The sequence below is a fragment of the Homalodisca vitripennis genome, unplaced genomic scaffold (assembly GCF_021130785.1).
Source record: "Homalodisca vitripennis isolate AUS2020 unplaced genomic scaffold, UT_GWSS_2.1 ScUCBcl_1787;HRSCAF=5849, whole genome shotgun sequence".
In the NCBI taxonomy this organism is placed as follows: Eukaryota; Metazoa; Arthropoda; class Insecta; order Hemiptera; family Cicadellidae; genus Homalodisca; species Homalodisca vitripennis.
In genome coordinates this window covers 52,796-72,996 of record NW_025777913.1, presented here as the reverse complement: position 1 = coordinate 72,996, position 20,201 = coordinate 52,796, and the positions used below count along the sequence as shown (strand labels likewise).

At 31.6% G+C, this 20,201-nt stretch overlaps 1 protein-coding gene across 2 annotated transcripts in view; it reads left to right on the top strand.

Moving 5' to 3' along the window:
* The first annotated feature begins 2,625 nt into the window (after window positions 1–2,625).
* Window positions 2,626–20,201, top strand: part of LOC124371662 — a 42,622-nt gene continuing 25,046 nt past the window's right edge. The window contains exons 1-2 of one of the 2 annotated variants that reach the window (XM_046830000.1): window positions 2,626–2,924; window positions 4,263–4,345. The gene's annotated coding sequence lies outside the window, so the exon portion shown is untranslated. The remainder of the gene's footprint in view (window positions 2,925–4,262; window positions 4,346–20,201) is intronic. The other variant, XM_046829999.1, reaches the window with a different exon arrangement.

The following is a 20,201-nucleotide window of genomic DNA, read 5'->3' as shown; positions in this document are numbered from 1 at the left end:
TTGCAGCAATGCACAAGTACCAAATTAAAGCTAAATAATAACTATTCAATTAAACAATGATGGATAACAATAAGTCTTCAATCGGTTCTGTGTATATATTTTATCCCATTGAGGAATATGTAATTCGTACTTTAATTCGTAAACTATTTTTTATATTATAGTTCTCATTTTTTTTATAACAATTGTGTGTGTGTGTGTGTGTGTGTGTGTGTGTGTGTGTGTGTGTGTGTGATTTTTTTAAATTGATAATTGTTTATATTTTTTGTTTGACGATGGAAGGATTGTGAGGATAAAATCTTATATATATATTATGTTGTGCAGTATCTATTTAAGTATCGTACCGTATATTACAAAACAAGTAAGGAAATACTATAATAAATTATTATCCGACTATTAAAATATAGCTACTTCAAATAAGATCAAATTAGTGCATTAAAAAGCCTGAAATATAGTTGTTAGTGTATAACCTAGAAATGCCTAAAGTACGATTGACAGATGGGGGAAATAAGAACATTAATGGTAGAATGTGTAAAAAGACTAACGCATTCTTATATTTTTTTACACCATAACATTTAAACAACACAAGCAAATCGAGTATGCATCTTGCAGTATTTTATGGTCAGTGCTTACAGAGTAGAAAGTCAAAACTAAAATTATTCAATATTCTGCAACTATCGAGGTTGTACCTGCCCTCAATCTCACTCACTACTCACAGAGAATAAACAAGTTACCAATCATTACATCTTCAATTTATGATTATGTGACAATTAACATTTACAAGAAGTCTCTACTTTTGTTTTTGCGCTACTTTTGAAACTGAAAATCACTTATATTAACTACTAACTTTTTTGCTACGACTAGTCCACCAACCATCTAATCCAACATTTAGAGCAATCATAAATCGACTTTTAAGAATGGATAACCCTATGTTACTACACAATGGTAGGTGCAGACAAGTTGTTGCTTTGTTGGAATATGGAAGAGATAGTTCGATCTCAAAGGGAACTATGACAGTTAAACAGTCTACTCTCTTGCTCAAATAATTCCATGTTAGATCACTTTATTATTAAGTACATGTACGTGTACAATGGCTATAAACATACACTTTTGGCAGATTTTCTTGATAGTGTCAACAAGTAAACTCTACATCGGCGTTGACAATATAATTCACTTGAACCAGAAGTGCTCATACACGAGCAAAGCTTACAAAAAGCGTGCGAAGCCGCGGGGAACAGCTAGTACGTTATATACTGGCACCGCTCATCTCTATCATGTTATAATAGTTTAATGCGCTAAGGATGGTGATGTTGTTTTCCCGAAACAGTTTACGCTTCGCATCAGTTTAATTTAAATTAATGTGTTGCAACAGTTAAGACTAATGGTTTATAGAATACTAGATGCAACAATGCTGTTTTAAAAGTCCCTTGCTGTTTCTGTTGCATCAAAATAGATAATAAACTATCTCTGTTTTAACTAATGTGATTCAGATCACCGTTTTAGTGGAATAAAATACTCCAAAATGTTTTTTTTTTTTTTTCATTAAATAATTTATTTTTTATAAACTATTATTACCACTTTGATTTTATTCTTATATTAAATCTACTGATTGAAACGTATGTTGAAATAAATGTAAACAAATTTAAGATAGTACGAATAATAATTATATATATATATTTGTATTTATTTATTTAATATTAGGATACCGCAACATAAGACTAACTAGTACTGTGTTTAGGACACACAAAACACATTGTAGTTAACTAAACTAGTAAACTACAGTACAAGCGCCTGCAACTAATCAACTGCAACCAGCAGTGCATGGGCAACGGCACGTCTAGCTCTCATCATGTTAAGCAAAACTTAAATATTTTCCTGAGCCATTATTTGACTGGTACAAAAATAAAAATTGGTGGTACAAAATTGTACAAAAAAGTACAAAATTCTCATATAGTTTTTAAAATGATCCGTGATGGTCGGCTCACAGATCTGTACAGCTTGCAGAGCTTGATGTACTTACCACACTGTCACTTGCAGTTTAAGGTGATTCATTTTATTTTGTTTGTACGTGAACAATACTCTGCCATGCCGGGTTGTGTAATATAAAGAACTAAACGTTTCAAGAAAATTGTGAAGTACAACAGTGGCTAGCTGTCTATAAGCAGTTAAACCATTTTTGTTGGAAAGTTCTTATGATTTATTTTGCACTTAACAGAAGACTGCTTTGTAATTCACTAAAACACTCTATTTTTAATTACGCCCCAAAATATTATACAATCCTTGAACAAGATGTAGTCCGTACTAAAAGAGCATTTTTACGTCTTTTTTTCAAAATATTTTACCTTGACATATGTTTTATAACACTATAGAAACTCATTTACCTGGTAATAAACCAATATTCAATAGAAACGTGATGTAAACTAAAATCAAAAGCTAGTAAAACTTCAATGTAATAAAAAAATTAAAAACCAGATATATTTCAGAAAGTTAGTCTGTTGAAGACATATTAGTCATTAAGCTCATAATAAGTTATAACATACGTAATTGTGTATAAATAAAAAAATATTATAACAGCTCTGCAATATAAATGGTCCTTACCTGTTGCAACTGCCATCATCGCGCAACAGTTTCACTGCCGAAACTGTTTCGAATAAACAGTTACAATTTCATTTGGCCACCCCTAATTAGGAGTAATAAAATTTAAGGTGTGTTCTTGTGTTGTAAATGGTATTAGTTCACGAGCAAATATTCTGAAAAAGAGAACGATTTTATATTTTGTTTATTATTGTTTTGTCGCTATGAAGAAGACGCTGTGAGAGAGTCCAAATTATAAATAGCAAAATGAATAGTAGTATATTAATAGAAGTGGAGTCCTCGTTCTAATGGAATGCTATGAGTTTTTATAAACGTTTGCCTGCTAATGTTTGGTAAGTGTCAAAAACAACTAGTTTCATACCAAACTTAATAGGTGATATAGTATCAATTAATGTTAAGATGAAGTACATTGCGTTTTCCTTATACCAGGAATATGACTAAATGACATGATAAATAAGTTTATGGTAGATGAGGGCATTTTTAGTATGGGTCCATACTTTTATTAAATGTGAACTCAATCACACTGCTTATTGTTTGGCTGGAATGGACAGGGTACCCTAAATGATGCAGTCTAATTGGTTAACCAATTTCAGTTCCTACTTTTTATGATATAACATAAATGTTACCTTCACTAAAATTGTTAGAGATCACATAAAATGTTACTTTTACTAAAATTGTTGGATAGTGTTTATTTTTAAAAAGATCTAAATTCACTGCAAAAAATGTTAGGCAGTCAGCAGTTGGTCATATAGGCCTATTGCACAAAAATGATTGAAATTTTTAATGGGGTATGGTATAATAAGCGGACCCGGATTTTTATATCGAAAAATGTAATCATGGTTACCTAATATTCGCATCTCAAATCCTAGACTATCAATCGCTATAAAAGTATCTATAGTCCTCAATAACAATCATATGTTTTAAATGAAAATATGGATTTAATATTTACAGTGATGAAACAAACAATTATTATATAAGCAAAATTAGGAAAACTGAAGACGACCATATTTGCTCCTCTCACAGTTACAGTAAGTTGTTTCTTTCCCACAAATTTCATATAATGGATTTTTCAGTACGAGTCCAACATGATGAAGCCACGTAAAACATGTCTTATTATCTTTCAAAGCAATGTCGTGTAGTTTTCTAAAATATTGACTCCCATTTTTTATAATCAAATGTTACTTCTATGTAAATTTGAAATATTACCTTACGTATATTATTTGAAAGTGTTTACAGCTGTTGATATAGATTATTTAAGTTATTTGTTCAAGATAATTTATCATTATCTATTAATTATATTGGTGGTTATGATTAAGTAATATTGTTTGCCAATTTCGATATAAAAAACTGGGTCTGCTTATCGTACCCTACCCTTTTAATGTTATATTGTATCTTTATTTGTCTATTAATTGAGGGGACCTTGAAGACTCTAGTTTTCCGAGTAGGAGAGAATAACAAACTAAGGAAAGGTAGGTTTAAGAGGAGGACATTGTGTTGTTTACTTTTACTTTATAATGTGAATTAAAATTTATTGTGCACTTCTAACTTACCATAGTGGTTAGCTGTTATCCTCAGCTATTGCCCTGCTGTGTAGAATAACAATTAAATTTGTAATATTTTTAGTTCTCACACATTTGTGATCAGGCCTTTGGAATTTTATATTTTTACAGATAAGTACTGTCTTGAGGGATGTTTTTCATTGATCGCCATCGGTATGGAGCAGCACTTAAGTAGCCTGTGCAGATGGCCAGAGGTATTAGGCCTACTGATCAACTACTATTTCTATAAATGATTACAAGTTCTACTTTGCAAGATTTGTTGATTTTTGTAATGGAAAGTACTACAAATATTGTTAAGGATACCAAAAGTTATGAAAGTGAGAAAAAACCTAATAAGAAATATTCCCATATGAGAAAGTCAATTCCTCAGTGTAGAGAAAACTTAATTTCCCTAACTTAAAGCTAACATACTTATATTTTAACCAAAAATTGTACCAGGAATCGTTCCATGTCAAATTAACGAATATAAATAATAGTTTTCAACTTGACCATTTCATATTTAGCTGAAACTTGGTTTATTTATACTTTCTGAGATCTTGAACTAAAAAATAAATTTAAAAAAGTCTATCCCTCGTAATATTTTAGTTCCAAATTTTCAAATATTACAAAATGTAGTGTTTTTAAAGTGCAATTTAATCTAAAATCTGCTTTGGCCTAACTAGTTCTATAAATGCAGACAGCTGAGAAAGGGTTTTATGGGCTTTAATTTAGTCCTTTCCTCACTTTTATTTTATTGCTATCCAAGTCATTTATTAAACACTTTCTATTTATAATTTTACATAAAACACAAAGTGAGTCTTCAAAACTAGTACATTTTATTACAAAATATTTGGTATTTCAACAATGGAAAATTATACCAGAAAATGGTCATTTTAGGACCTCTTACAGCAGTTCATTTAGGTAATTTTCTATGACTCTTAACAAGTTTTGGGGGTCATCTGGGCTGTACTTTGGCCTGTACTTGCTTTCAGTTGCTCCTATGTTGTTTGTTACCATATAATATATAACTTAAGTGTTATTGGCATTACCGTGATATGAAATAATGCAACCTCTGAACATGGTCTCAACACATCCAAAGTTGCATGTGATAGCACTGTCTTGTTAAAAGCTCATATTTTTCACATCAATATCTTTAATTACATTCCAAAAGTACTTAGTCATCATGTGGCTGCAGTACTCACCATTGACTGATCCTACCTGGACTTCATTGTTTTCAAAAATGAGGATCTAACCATTAGTGCCCACCAGACAGTTTCTTTTTTTTAATGCAATGGTATCACATTTGAGAATTTTCATCCCTAATAATGGCAATTCTGTTTATTTATATACCCAGAGAGATTGAAAAGTGTCTCACTAGAGAAGAATTTTTTGTTAAAACTCAGCATCAACTTCCTGCTGCTCAAACTCCCCTGTGGGTCTTTAGTTAACACTATCATTCACAGGAGCAATATTATGGCTGATCGTATTCTATGATGATGCAAGAGCCTTACTCTATATTCAGTGTTTCCAGTTTCATCAAATTTATCCACTTTGTTGTGAATTGTTTGGGCAGTTAAACTGACCATAATCATCCCATAATTTTCAATTCACAGTTTGTTTCGCTATTACTGGACAACAATTAAATACTTTAACATGTTAAGTGGTGTTTAAAACAATCCATTTCATAATTGTGTTATCTTAAACTGGCACATCAGTTGACATCTGTTAATTGTCAGTGTTACCAATATAGGAAACTAAAAATGGGTCACCCTTTATTTCATTATAATTCTGGCTAACCTTTATCCTTTAAATCTATAATCCAAAAATTCACATTTATGATGAAGTGTTTGAATATAGTGGCCTCTAAGAGAGAAATGCTATAACTTCTTAAGAAGACATGTTTATGTGTCAAACCCAAAAGGATTTATTTAATATACCCAACAATCTAAGCTTTAATAATCATCAAAAACTTGTATGTGGGGTAATTAAAAGTAGTCCTACCAGGCAAGAAAATCTAATTTTGACCACAATGCCTCTGGCCATTAGTGCATCCTGTGATCTTTAATACTGCCCCATGGCATAATAATTTCAGACGCTATGTTACACATTAAGATTTGCTATTCAAAGGAAAACATTGAAAGGGTAATCTAAATCTTCTTGTATTTTGGCAATCATTTTATAATTATTATTCCTTATATTAAGATAAAAAATTAGTACTTAAATTAGCTTTCACATTAAATCTTTGATGCTAATTAAAGTTTATATCATCAGAAATGTAGTTGGTTTTAGATTGTTATCAGTAAAGTCTACAAACCCAATATTTTTAATTAGTTTCTCACAGTATTTCTAATTTTAATAAATACATAAAAGCATGCATTATATATTAAGTCTCTCCTGCATTTAACCCTTCCCACGCTGTAGACGGATATATTAGAATGGTAGACTTTGACCAAAATGCCAAATACAGTTATATCTGATATTATAGATTATGTCTCTTGGAGAGTTTTTTTAGTTCACAAAAGACCTTCAAAATGTCGGTGCACTCTTCCGGTTGCTATGGAAGTATTTATAAACGACCTTCACCCTGTGGCAGGGCAAGGGTAGTGCCCTTTGTCTAACTCTGACCAACTGCTTGTCAGTTTTGCATCTCCTACAAAGCCATAACCAAACATATCCATGGCTTTCTTGGTTGTCACGAGTGTGCATATATGTTGTTATTATTCTTTATCGTGTAGTAGGTAGTCTTGTGATTAAAAAATATACTAATAAATATATTAACTAGTAGTTTATAAAACTTTTCAGTTTAATTACATTTTACAATGAAATTTAAATTTATTTGAAATAAATAGTTTTGTAAATAGTGCTTTTTTAAAATTTTTATCAATAAATACGCTAATTTTTAGTAAAATACCCTGTTTTATTTATATTTTTTGTGCTGTTACCTTTTATAATTTCGTTATAATAAAAATTAGCTGTGAACTTAAAGAAAAAGAATTTTTTACTTGTCTTGACAATATTGGAAAATTAATGGATTGATTAGTGATGTGCGAAGGATTAAACTGAGTTGGTGAGCTATAAGAAAGTCTATAATTTTTGTGCACATGCTGTAACATAGGACTACAGTACTACAAACTCAGCATGAAAAGTTATATTCAATTTCGTATACATGCATGTATAAAAGCATGCAACGTGAGAAAAAAAATAAACTTAAAATTTAGACAATAGTTTTAGATTGTGTGAGTATTATACTAACCTATTTGATAGAAAAATAATCCTACATGCATGCAGATTAAATATATTATTGAATAATAACAATTGAAAGAAAATTTAATAAATAACAAATTTTCAAACCAATGTAATTAATTACCAAAGTTGGCTATTATATCAATATAAAGGGTGATCAACTTACCTATGAGAAACTGCCAATGGATTCCATTTGTGGATTCGATTTCAGTTTCCTCTCACTACCCCATCATACTTCATAGTCAGGACCAACCTAAGTGAGGGGAGAAAATGGTGAACGGCAGTCACTGAAACCTAACCTATAAACTTACAAATAAAATCTGATCGCTAAATAAAAACAATCTAACGGATGGAACATTACATAAACATGTATTGTTTATAATTACATTGTCAGCAGCTGAAAAGCAGATTTGAAAATCATAACAAAGATTCACGGATTTGCAAGTAGATGGTCTGAAGCTGACTTTTTCATAAAAAATACAAAAGGGTTTCAGCAAGATACGTATAACACGTAAAGTACGTAGTATACACTAAAAATACGTAAAATACATTTGGTTGGTTGTATGTGCTGAGAAAAGTTTTATCGAGCTACCAATGAGTTTGTATTCTTAGATTTGCATGTAGACAGTCCGAAATTTATGTTATTCTCCAAAATACAAAACGGTTCCAGGATGACACATATACCAAGTGAAAGTTCACAATATACACTATATTATGACATATAATACATCTAGTGTTATGCATTAAGAACCTATGTATTGGAATGAGTTCAAAATCGTAAATTTGCACTTAGTCGATCCGAAATTCATGTTATACTCCAAAATACAAAATGGCTCCAGGATGACACATATACGATGTGAAAGAAGGCAATATACTCTACATTATTACATATAATACATCTGGTTTTAAGTGCTGAGAAAGTTTGTATTAGGCTACCAATGAGTTTGAAATCTTCAAGTTTTGCAGGTGGGCGGTCCAAAATTTATGTTGTTCTAAAAAATACAAAACGGCTCCAGGTAGCCTTATTACAAAAATTTCAGCGCATAAACCATATGAATCATATGTCGTAATATAGTGTATATTGCATAAAAAATGAGGTAAAGTTCCCAGTTTTAAAGTTTACTGAAAAATTAATATTTTTCAAGAGATCCAAATGGTGGCTACCTTTACTTGATCACCCATATACAGTATCTTAAAATTATAAATATCATAAAGTACATATATGAAATATTTTAAACATTAATCATCATCAATATAAAGTCACCATCTTAAACATATAATTCTGTGCATATCCATCATGAGCACCATAACATACGTGAATCTTGATAATATGTGCATACACACATCCTTACGTACACCCACAGGCTACATCCTAATATAATATTATAAATGCGAAAGTGCCTTTGTGTGTTCGGTTTGATTTCACGCAGAAACTATTCAACCGATTGTTCTGAAATTTTACAATGACATTCTTACAGTCACTGTGATGAATATAGGCATATTCTTATTTCAAAAATTTCTCCGGGATACACCTTATTGGTCTCTAAAGTTGTGAAAAATCCCATCTAGGTCTCTGGAGTTGCTAATATTGATTAAAAGAACATGTCTAATGTAATTACTTGTTCTTGCGTAAACAGTGTTTATTATCTTCAATTTGTTTACATTTATTATGAGTACATCCTCTAAGGAATAACAAACATGGTTATCGCAATTTTAGATTTCAGTTATTAGGAAAGTACTCATCTATCTTACAAAATGCCTTAAAACATAAGATGGTCAGAATCACCAAAGTCTCCCATTGAAGCAGTCGGTAAGAACTGTGCTAGATGAAAATTTTCCAATAATGTTCCAATTCCAGCTCTAAATGTTCTAAAATATTAGTAATATTTTTTAGTTTATAAAGAAACAAATAAGTGTCATTGTTTACTAATAACAACTTTACTTATAAGAACTTTTAACTGTAAATTTGTATTAAATATTAAGTACAGTATTAGATCTAAATGGCAATGTTATTAATTGTTACAATAAATTTGGACTAATATAAAACCTATCTTAGTCCACTTTTGACAAAAGAAGGCTTCTCTGATCGGTAAACAAGGCAAAATCAAGACGTATGGAACAAAAGAAGAAGGAAAACAAACAAAATGGAAATACTAAGAACAAAGTAAATTATAATGGCCTAAATTTAACATTTTTGATTTATTTTCTTGATTCTTGACAAATAGGCAAACTCAACATTGGCGTCGGATATTTAATTCACTTGAACAGCACTAATCATACACGTGCAACGCCTACTAAATTGCATGCAAAGAATCGGGTAACAGCTAGAAGTGGAGCAATATAGTCTAACTTTACATTTAAAGACTGTTATGAAACTTAAATTAGTTGTCTTTTGATAAAAGCAGGCTTCTCAGAACTGTGTATGTATGTATATTTTCTTGATCAGGAAAGAGGCAAAATCAGCTATAGAACAACAAATATTGACATCAAAGTAAAGTACTATGACCATAAATATACACTTTTTAACACATTTTCTTGATTGTGGGAAGAAAGCAAACACAACATTGTCATTGGAAATATAATTCACTTGAACCAAAACAACTGCAGAACCTACGAAATTGCGTGTAAAGCCGCAGGTAACTGCTAGTATATATAAATCTAAAATAAATAAGCGTTTGAAACTTATTTCTATGCTAAAACCGCTCTGTTGCTCTCAGTGCCATAGCCAAAAACTAACTCCTCTGTGATCCTCTTCCAGAGGTGTAAAATATGATATCCAGGGGCTCTCAGCTTACTGGGCAAGCAGTTACAATTCATGCCATGTAGGAGGCGTGTGTGCAGCTCAATGACCGGTCAGTCTGTGGTATCTGTACATTATCAGCTATCTTACTCTTGTGCAGTTGTGGTCGCATAGGCATATCTAGATTGTGCTCCTTTCTTGTGCAATCGTGATGGAGGGTCTTAGTTGTTACAGTTTTGAATTGATTGAGATGATCACAAACCACTCATGTTAACTTCTGATGAACTAATTATATTTATTTCGTTCAGCACTAATTCTTTATATTTCACAGAAACATGCACACAGTATTACTACAGTAATACATTTATCTAGTACAGGTTGTTTTATATACTTGTCTCATTTTCATGTGATATAATATGTTATATCAGCATTTCTAAAGTTCATTCCTACCCGTGTAAATGGTGTACCATTCATTGGTGTGTCACAAGCTTCTTTGTTTATTAAGTAAAATACAGAATTCAGTAGGTAGTTACAGTTGGTCTCAACTTCATCATATTTAGTTCAAAGTAAAGTGTGACATACCGTATGCATATGATGCCAGCCAATGCCAAACATAATACAGTGTATTGAATTCTGAATTACTCTGATCCTGTTCGTAGCCGCCATAGCTGCACTACCCCAGCTATAGCATTGGCTGTATTAGGCCTAGTACATTTCACAATATCTTTGTTATCAAACGAGTTTCCTCCAGTTTCTAAAAGTGTTCTATATGACTTTTTATAAACATTTTTGTTGTATGACTGTTTCTTCATACACATGCAGGAAAACAAACTCAAGATATCATCATAGCATTTTTTAACAATTTGTTAATTCCCCAAACAGCCCCAATTTTATCACCCAGTGACTATCATTTGTTCTTTCATGAAAGGAAGCATCTTGAAGGTTAGTGTCTCAATGACAACAATAGTGTCAAAATGATTGTATTGGATCAGGCCATGAAAGTTTGTTTTTTAGATATGATAAGTACGTTTATATTGATGGCAATTCTGTAGAAAGTACATAAAAGTGTGGACTCTTATATAAAAATAAAATTGTTACAAAAAGTTTATTGATTTCTATATATTAAAACGGAATTTACTTAAAAAGACATGCTTTGTGTTTGTTATTTATTTCTAAAATACTTTTCTTGTTTTTATAATCTATTAATTTAATTAAAATATTTAGTGGTCAGCTATACTTTAGGAAGCTATGGTTGGTTGTTAGGTTTAAAAATGACAGCTGAGTTATGACTTACTTACTGTGTTACAAACTGTTGTATGTGTTGTGTGTTGTAATTGCTGTTACTACTAGTCAAGGAGGATAAAGGATAAAAGAGATAATAAAAGCATACACTCTTTGTGTTTACCAACTCACATAGTCTATTGCAAATATTTAAGATAAGAATTGACGTAATTGAAACCATAACGAGAAAGGTATGTAGGCTTCTCATTTTTGCTAAAAATTAATTATTCCATCTTTTTTTTCAATTTTTCTTTGTATACCTTCTAAAAAGGTACATAAAAAGTTAATTTGCCTTAAAAATTAAGCAATCGTGCACCCAACAGAGTACACGATAGTCTGAGGTATTTATTTAAGCACTAGATCAAATTTTAAAAACCACCAGACAGACAAACAATGAAAGCATAATAATTAAATACATAGCAACGTGTACTCCATCCGGCACATGACACACTTTACAAAAGCCTGGTATGTACCCAATGAGGTACATGACACACTTTACAAAAGCCTGGTGTGTACCCAATGAGGTACATGACAGCAGTTGTGAAAGACTGCGTATGTCCGAATGGGTACAAGTAATCCTGAATGTGTTAAATAAAATATGTTCTCATGTATGCATTTTTTATGTACCTTAAGATTGAATAAACACAAAATAAAAACTCCAAAACTTGTAACCATAAGTTTGATGTGGTTACAGATGTGGAAAGAGGAGATTCTATTAAAATAACAAATTACCTTATTTTGCTCATAAAATACCTAATTTTTATATCTGAAAAAATTTGTTCAGAAAAAATTAGTCACTGATATGTTAATACACATTAATTCTTTTGAATAAGCCTTGTATTCACTTATTCCAAGTTATAAATTTGTTTTAATTATGTAGACTGTTTTGTTATATTTGTTTTTTATTTAATTGAACGTAACACTTTATTTTTTTATATTGAATGATTGTTTTGTATTAGAATACCTTATGAAAAATATAATAAACTAAACAGAATAAACACACTTGTATAACATTTTTTTTAAACTTATGTGTTTAGAAAGTTGCTAAATTTGTAACCTAAATAATATAAACATTCAAACAGAAAGTATAATTATTTATAGTTTTAAAAATGTGTTACATTAATTAATGGTCTTCAGAGCTGTGGTAGTTTAGTCCGGCGCACATTCGCTGCAGAACACGTTTCTGTGCTCCTCACACACAGCCCTATGTCTTGGTTTTTCCGTTCTTTCCTCAGAAACAATCTTCTAACTTTCTTCTCTGGGGTTCTTATTGAACGCCTTCTAACATTTTCCTTTACATGGGAAGTTAAGCCTTGAAGAGAACACCTCGATAATAAGTGTATATTTGTTAGCTCTAATGCTAGCTGCTATAGAAATACTCTTCTCATAATAAGAGTTTCGTGTGACAGTTTTGTCCATAGATTATTAATGCATTGATAACAGCATTTGTCACATAAATTCCGTAGTCTCTCTTCTTCTCATGTAAAATTATCCATGTTGCACCTAAACAAACAGTGAGTGTTGAAAAACATTAGAACTTCATCACAAATATAAATAAAAATTAAAAATAGCAACACAAAGGATAAAATAAATTTGGGAAATATTCTAACAAAATGTGTCTGGTGGACATAACCACATACATGTGAGGTTGAACACACCCCCAGACAATGAACAAGCTTCTTCACACCAACACGAGTAGGCATAAATTGATTGACATTGACCATTTAGTAAAAGAGATGCTGACTGAAAGGTATACAAAGTTTTTAATTAGACATCATTTAATTTTGCCTTCTTCAGGTAACAAAGGAGTGCCTGGGGTGGAATCCAACCCAATGCGTATGCATGCCTGAGGGTGGAATCCAACCTAATGCATATGCCTGAGGGTTAATTTAAATTAATAACTATAGGTAAACCGCTTCTAAAAAAACCTTGGTTGATTTTAGTTCATGCAGGGTGGGGTAAATACCCCTCCAAGTATCCCCACCACTGCTCGGCGCTCACTCTATGTGATCAGCTGACTAATCCGGCTCAGTCGGTATCGTTCACTGCTGCGACCCGTTCAGTTGAACCAGTCAGTACAGAGTTACTAAGCCTTCCAGCTAGAGCGTGTTTTACCGGTCATCGTGTTCAACAAAATGAACGACTGAACTGAATGACCAAGTGAACAAAAGGATCCTCTTGCAAAAAAGTGTTTGAATAGAGGAAGAAACAACATATCTTACAGTGAATGGATAGATATATTACAGTAAATGTATTGTATTCACAACAGTATGTATTCAGGAATCTACTAAATGTAAATATACAGGGTGATTCAAAACTAAACGGCAATCTCTCGAGAGCTTATTCTATAGCTAAAAACAAGTAAAAAAGTTCATATAACCATATGCCCGGAAACGCTTCGTTAGCGAGTTACGCCTAGCGAAAGATTTCGCCCGGATTTCAGAACCCTTGGTGAAGTCAGGCCGTATAAAAATGGTAAAGGTAGTTACAAAGATACAAATACGATTGTTTTTTTATGTTTTTATATCTGACAAATTTATTAAAATTTTGTCCCAGAGGTGTAAATGCAATACTTTCAGAGATATCTTACGTAAAACACAAGAATTGGTGCAAAGAAATAACACATTTTTGTGTTTAACGTAAGATTACTTCCATAAATGTTAAATAAAGGTCATTTTTTTCTTAAACAGATTTGTAGAACATTTAATTCTGAAAAGATTCATGTGAATTACTTAGGAAAAAATTATGGTTGCCTGTAAAGTCGGTTTTACGGGCGAAGATTTTACGTGACAACGTCTTTTTCTCGGTAGAATATTTATTGATATGAATATTATTAAATTGCACAATAGGAACAAGGAATTGAATGAAAATAAGAATTGCACAAATTTTAACTATAGAAATATATTTTGTTTACTAAAACATTGTACATAATTTGAAATTAATTAAAATTTGTTATTGTAAATGGTAAAGTTGAATAAAACATTTACTAAAATTGGAATTTGAAATTCTTACTAAACACAGTTAAATTCTAACTCCGCGCGTGGTGATTGGTCGGTTTAGTTCGTTTGTTTGGTCGCACTGTTATGACAGGTTAGAGGTTATAATTTGTTATTTTAAATGTTTGACTAGCAATACGCGCTGTTTCTTCTCAATCGACTGAATTACGATTGATTGCAGAGTGATTTAAACTAATAATTTACTTAACACTATCAACATTTGTCAATAGTATGACATAACCTATAAACTCAGTTTCTCAACTTTTGTGTCAATCTAACAATTAATCAATCAGTCATAGTTTACGATAATGAAATATCAGTGTACAATTATTTACCTTTATTGTTGTAGTTGTTGTAAATGACGAATCTAAGCACTCCACATTTTCACGAATAAACATAGTTATCTGCTTTATCCCGTGCGGCGGACCCACAGTTATCTGCTTTATCCCGTGCGGCGGACCCACTGGACGGGCATCGTAACGTTACCGGGCGTTACACTTTTTCATGAGTGACTCCGAGCCGCAACCTAATTTAAGACGTTGTCACGTCAAAAAATTAATAATAGGTATTGAAATTTAGCTTTATCTATATATATAAAAATGAATGTTTGTATGTTTGTCCTTTATGGAATCGTGAACTATTGGACCGATCATGATGAAAATTTGTACGTATATGTATTTTTCCACGGAGAAGGTTTATAAGCTATGCCCATCCCTTTCCCAATTCAGGATTCCGCCCCACTGGTTACAGAAATACCCATAAGAAATGCATTGCAGCAAACATATGTTAACGTCTTTTCAAATTTTTAATCAGCTGTTTTGTAAACATATATTACACTTATAGTTTTAAAGCATAGAGTAAGCTTAAGAGAAACGACAAATTTTGTTTAAACTGTTTCTGCAATCACTGTTAAACATAGACTTTACTATCCAGATAATACAATTCAAATTTGACGTAAAAATTCACCTTTAACTGCAATATTTATTTAATATAAACCATGCTCATGCTTGATCAGAAGAGCAATGCAGATATCATAATTACTATCTTACATTGGCTACAAATATAAAGAATGTTATAAAATCAACCTTAGTTGTTTTTTTTGACAGAAGTATGGTTCTCAAAACTCCGTGTGTACATATTCTCTCGATCGAGACAACAAAGCAAGCTCAATCGTGGCATCGGAGATATAACTAATTTAATCTAAAATTTATTATAGTAAAAAAAAAAAATTTACTAAGTAATATAAGGACTTCGGTTCTTAAGATTTGCGTGCGAAGCCGTGGGTAACAGCTAGATAGAGGCAGGAATATGGTACATACCTTCATAATACGCCCAAGAGGCTCACGATGGAACGACTATCAATTATCTCAGCAATGTTTAGAATGTGATAGAAAAAGAATAAGTGAATATAGTGTACTGTTTTCAACGGGAAATTGCGTGCGAAGCCGCGGGCAACTTTTGCAAAAAATTATTGAAATGCGCAGCAAAGCGCGCCGGGCCCGCTAGTTTAAAAATAAAACAGACACACAAAAATGCATATTCTTATCTGCATAAAATATTAACTAATGTTTAGGTTGTGAGTAACAGCTGATCATTTATTCAACACTTTTTATCGTCATATTTTCTTTGCAAAGGTTGGCAATATCAGCTGATCAACAATTAAGTTCATGAAGTAATATTTGAATAACCTTTAAGGAGGTTTTTGTATTGTGGCGTGTGAAGATTGTATTTTGTGAGATCCTGTGATTATTTGGAAATATTTTATACAAGTGTATAAAATTTTTATTTTTATTAAATATTTATTTTTAAAATATTTTATTAAATATTTTTATAAAAGTGTATGTAATTATCTTAATAAATAATAGCAGATAATGTAAATGGTATGTATTCGTTTGAAGAGTATACGGACATGATACTGATTTACGGCAAAGTTAACAAGAATGGTTTAGCTGCAGTTCAGGAATATCGTGATACTTTTCCACATCGAAGAACACCTGATCGCAAAACATTTGAAGCTGTGGAGAGACGACTTAGAGAAACTGGTAGCTTTAAACCGAAGCGAATAGATACTGGTCGTCAACGTAGCGCAAGGAACTATAATAATGAACAAGCAATAATAAATGCTGTAAAATTATCACCAACCACAAGCACCAGACGATGATCACGTCAGTTAAATATTTGCCAGTCAAGCGTATGGCGGACACTTCATGAAGCACAGTTGTACCCATTCCATATAACACGTGTTCAAGACTTATTACCGCAAGATCTTAATAAACGGAAGATGTTCTGCCGCTGGTTAAGAAGAAATTGTTTACGACATCAGTATTTTCTTTGGCGTATTCTCGTTACTGATGAATCCTGTTTTACTAGAAATGGAATTGTAAATTTTCGTAATACCCATACTTGGGCGTACGACAACCCACATGAAACTGCGACGAGGCATTTTCAACATACATTTTCAGTCAATGTATGGCTTGGTGTTCTGGGTGATAATTTGATTGGTCCATTTTTCCTCCCTAATCGACTTAATGGAGTAGCGTACTTAAATTTTTTAAGAACAAACCTGCCTACCCTCTTGGAAGATATTCCTGTTCAAAACAGAATAAATGCATGGTTTATGCACGACAGAGCACCTCCACATTTTTCTAATGATGTGAAAAACTATTTAAATGATACATACGGTAGACAAGGGATTGGTCGAAATGGACCAGTAAAATGGCCACCACGTTCTCCTGACCTCACGCCAGCAGACTTTTTCTTATGGGGTTGGATGAAGTCAATTGTTTATTCAAAACGGATTATCACCATAGAAGAGTTACGTAATCGCATTACAGAGGCGGCAGAAACTATCAAGAATGCTCCAAACGTTATGAAACGCGCTAGAAAAGAGTGGATTCGTCGTGCGAAAACGTGCATTGTTAACAACGGAGGACACTTTGAGCAACTATTATAGGTGATTATTACAGTTTTATAAAGGTAAATACATTTTATGTTAATGTTCAGTCTAGAATAAATGATCAGCTGTTACTCACAACCTAAACATTAGTTAATATTTTATGCAGATAAGAATATGCATTTTTGTGCGTCTGTTTTATTTTTAAATAAAGCTACAATACCTATTATTAATTTTTTTCCTAAGTAATTCACATGAATCTTTTCAGAATTAAATGTTCTACAAATCTGTTTAAGAAAAAAATGACCTTTATTTAACATTTATGGAAGTAATCTTACGTTAAACACAAAAATGTGTTATTTCTTTGCACCAATTCTTGTGTTTTACGTAAGATATCTCTGAAAGTATTGCATTTACAGCTCTGAATTTTAATAAATTTGTCAGATATAAAAACATAAAAAACAATCGTATTTGTATCTTTGTAACTACCTTTACCATTTTTATACAGCCTGACTTCACCAAGGGTTCTGAAATCCGGGCGAAATCTTTCGCTAGGCGTAACTCGCTAACGAAGCGTTTCCGGGCATATGGTTATATGAACTTTTTTACTTGTTTTTAGCTATAGAATAAGCTCCCGAGAGATTGCCGTTTAGTTTTGAATCACCCTGTATATTATTATTACAACTGATTAAAAAATAATTAATTGTATGTTACTATATACATTACTAAATATTTTAAATGTTAATACTTATGAACATTGAACTTGGTTGATTGATATGCCTTTGATTTATCATAAGGTTATTTCATTACAAATGTTTCAGCAAATTACTAAACATCAAACAGACACATTGCTCGTTTGAAAATAATTTATTTTTATAAATTAAATATTATACTGTTTTATAAATAACACATTTTATACATTTAACCGATTAAGTTCCAACCACTTTTCATAATACCCAGGTTGACTATAAGTTTTAACGATTCATTAAAATAATATTATGCACACTACTGCACAGAATGCCTCCTCTCAGATCGACCTTGCACATCGCATCTATATCGACCATGTGTTACCACATGATAATAAATGCTAATTGGCAATCAATTTTTAACAGCACTAATGTAAATGATTTTGCACTACAACTTCAGAATATTATTACAATTTCAATAGTCAGTCGAATAAATTTAAAACTAGGTCAAAAAAGCTAAAACCATGGATTATTTCAGATTAGTCCAAGCTATAAGAGAAAGAGATAAATTAAGTAAATTGGTTAAAAAGCAATCATTTAATGTAAAGCCTAAACCCCACTACGTAAATTACAGGAACGTTTTATTTTAAGCAGAATTTTAAAACAACTAAAAAAATATTATTTTGTGTGATAAATTCGACCGAACTAATGGGGATTTAAAAATGTTTTGGGGGGTTGTAAATAAAGTGAGTGGTAGAGAGGTTAACAAAGTTTCTTTCCAGTTAAATAAATATTTGCCAAATACCAAATTATTCAATGACAAAATTAAGCTTGAAGTAACCAACGAATTTAATGAATTCTTTACTAATGAATTACTACTTGGCGAACTCTAACGGCTCAAATATAACAATGTTTTTCGAAGACCGATCTTATAGGCTTAATTCGACCTTCAACTTACGCACTGTTACAAAAGGTTATACGTTACGTATATACAGTTTGAGAGGAAATTCCGCTCCTGGACACGATTCAATACCTGTAAGTATATTTTAAAAAATTCACATCATAATGTGAATGTGTCAAAACACATTAATTTTTTGAAAAATAACATCCCCAAGTATATTTTTGCCTTCAGACAATTACGAGAAATAGTCACAGATAAGGAAATTAAAGTGGCCTATTTTGCTTTCGTTCGATCCCAACTTTAATTTGGTATTATATTCTATGGTTCTGCTTTCAAAACTATTCTTGAGCCATTAATTATTGAACAGAAAACAATACTAAAAATAATGTTCTTTAAGAGTACAACATATTCTTCAGAATTACTTTTCTTCGAGGCAAAACTAATGACTATAAGACATTTGTTTATCAAAACAATTCTTATTTAAGTTTACTTATACACTAATTTTCATACTCTTTTTGCGTTGACAACTTATACTCATAACACACGATACTCGCAACAAGTCGGCATTACAGTTTCTATATTAAAAAAAAAAAAATCAGCGTAACAAATTTGTATTATATATCTCATGTTTTGTACTGTAACGTGTGTTTGAGTTACAACTTTGCTTATTTGTTTCAATTACCTAATCTTTACTGGTTTAAAACGCATGAAGGATTGGTTACTATCGTTAGATGGCGAAGAAGTATATAGCCTTGTTGACCCTTGTTATCGCTGAACTTCTAACCCTTCCTCACTATTTATTGTTATTCGATTTGTCCTTCACTATAATTACCATAACTAATACTTCATACGACAGTGCAGCAAAACTGGATTTATACTCTGTTACGTATCATTATCAATGTGACTCATCAATTGCCTGCGTGGTCACTGTTGTCATTGCCATCCAGCCAGATTACAAATAAATTCCATAACCATTTAATAACTAACTCAGACCCAAAGTCCAACGTCTTAGACCACTCGGCCATCGGCACTCCCAAATATAATCTCAAATATTACAAAACTATACTATTACTTATTGTTTGTTCTATTATTAGTTTTGAGTTTCAATATTCACGACCAGGCCCATGTAGGCTCTTCCCAGTTATAATCTTCTTTTTTTTCAAATTTTAATTGACTTAAACAGAATTACTACAAGATTTATATAATAAGAAATAATTTTTTTTCATTTTTTTTTCATTTCTTTATTGCCAAAAAACAATCATTACATAATTGTACAGGCAGAGTCAAAAATACAATAAAATAAACATTAACTAATTATAGCATAAAATTCA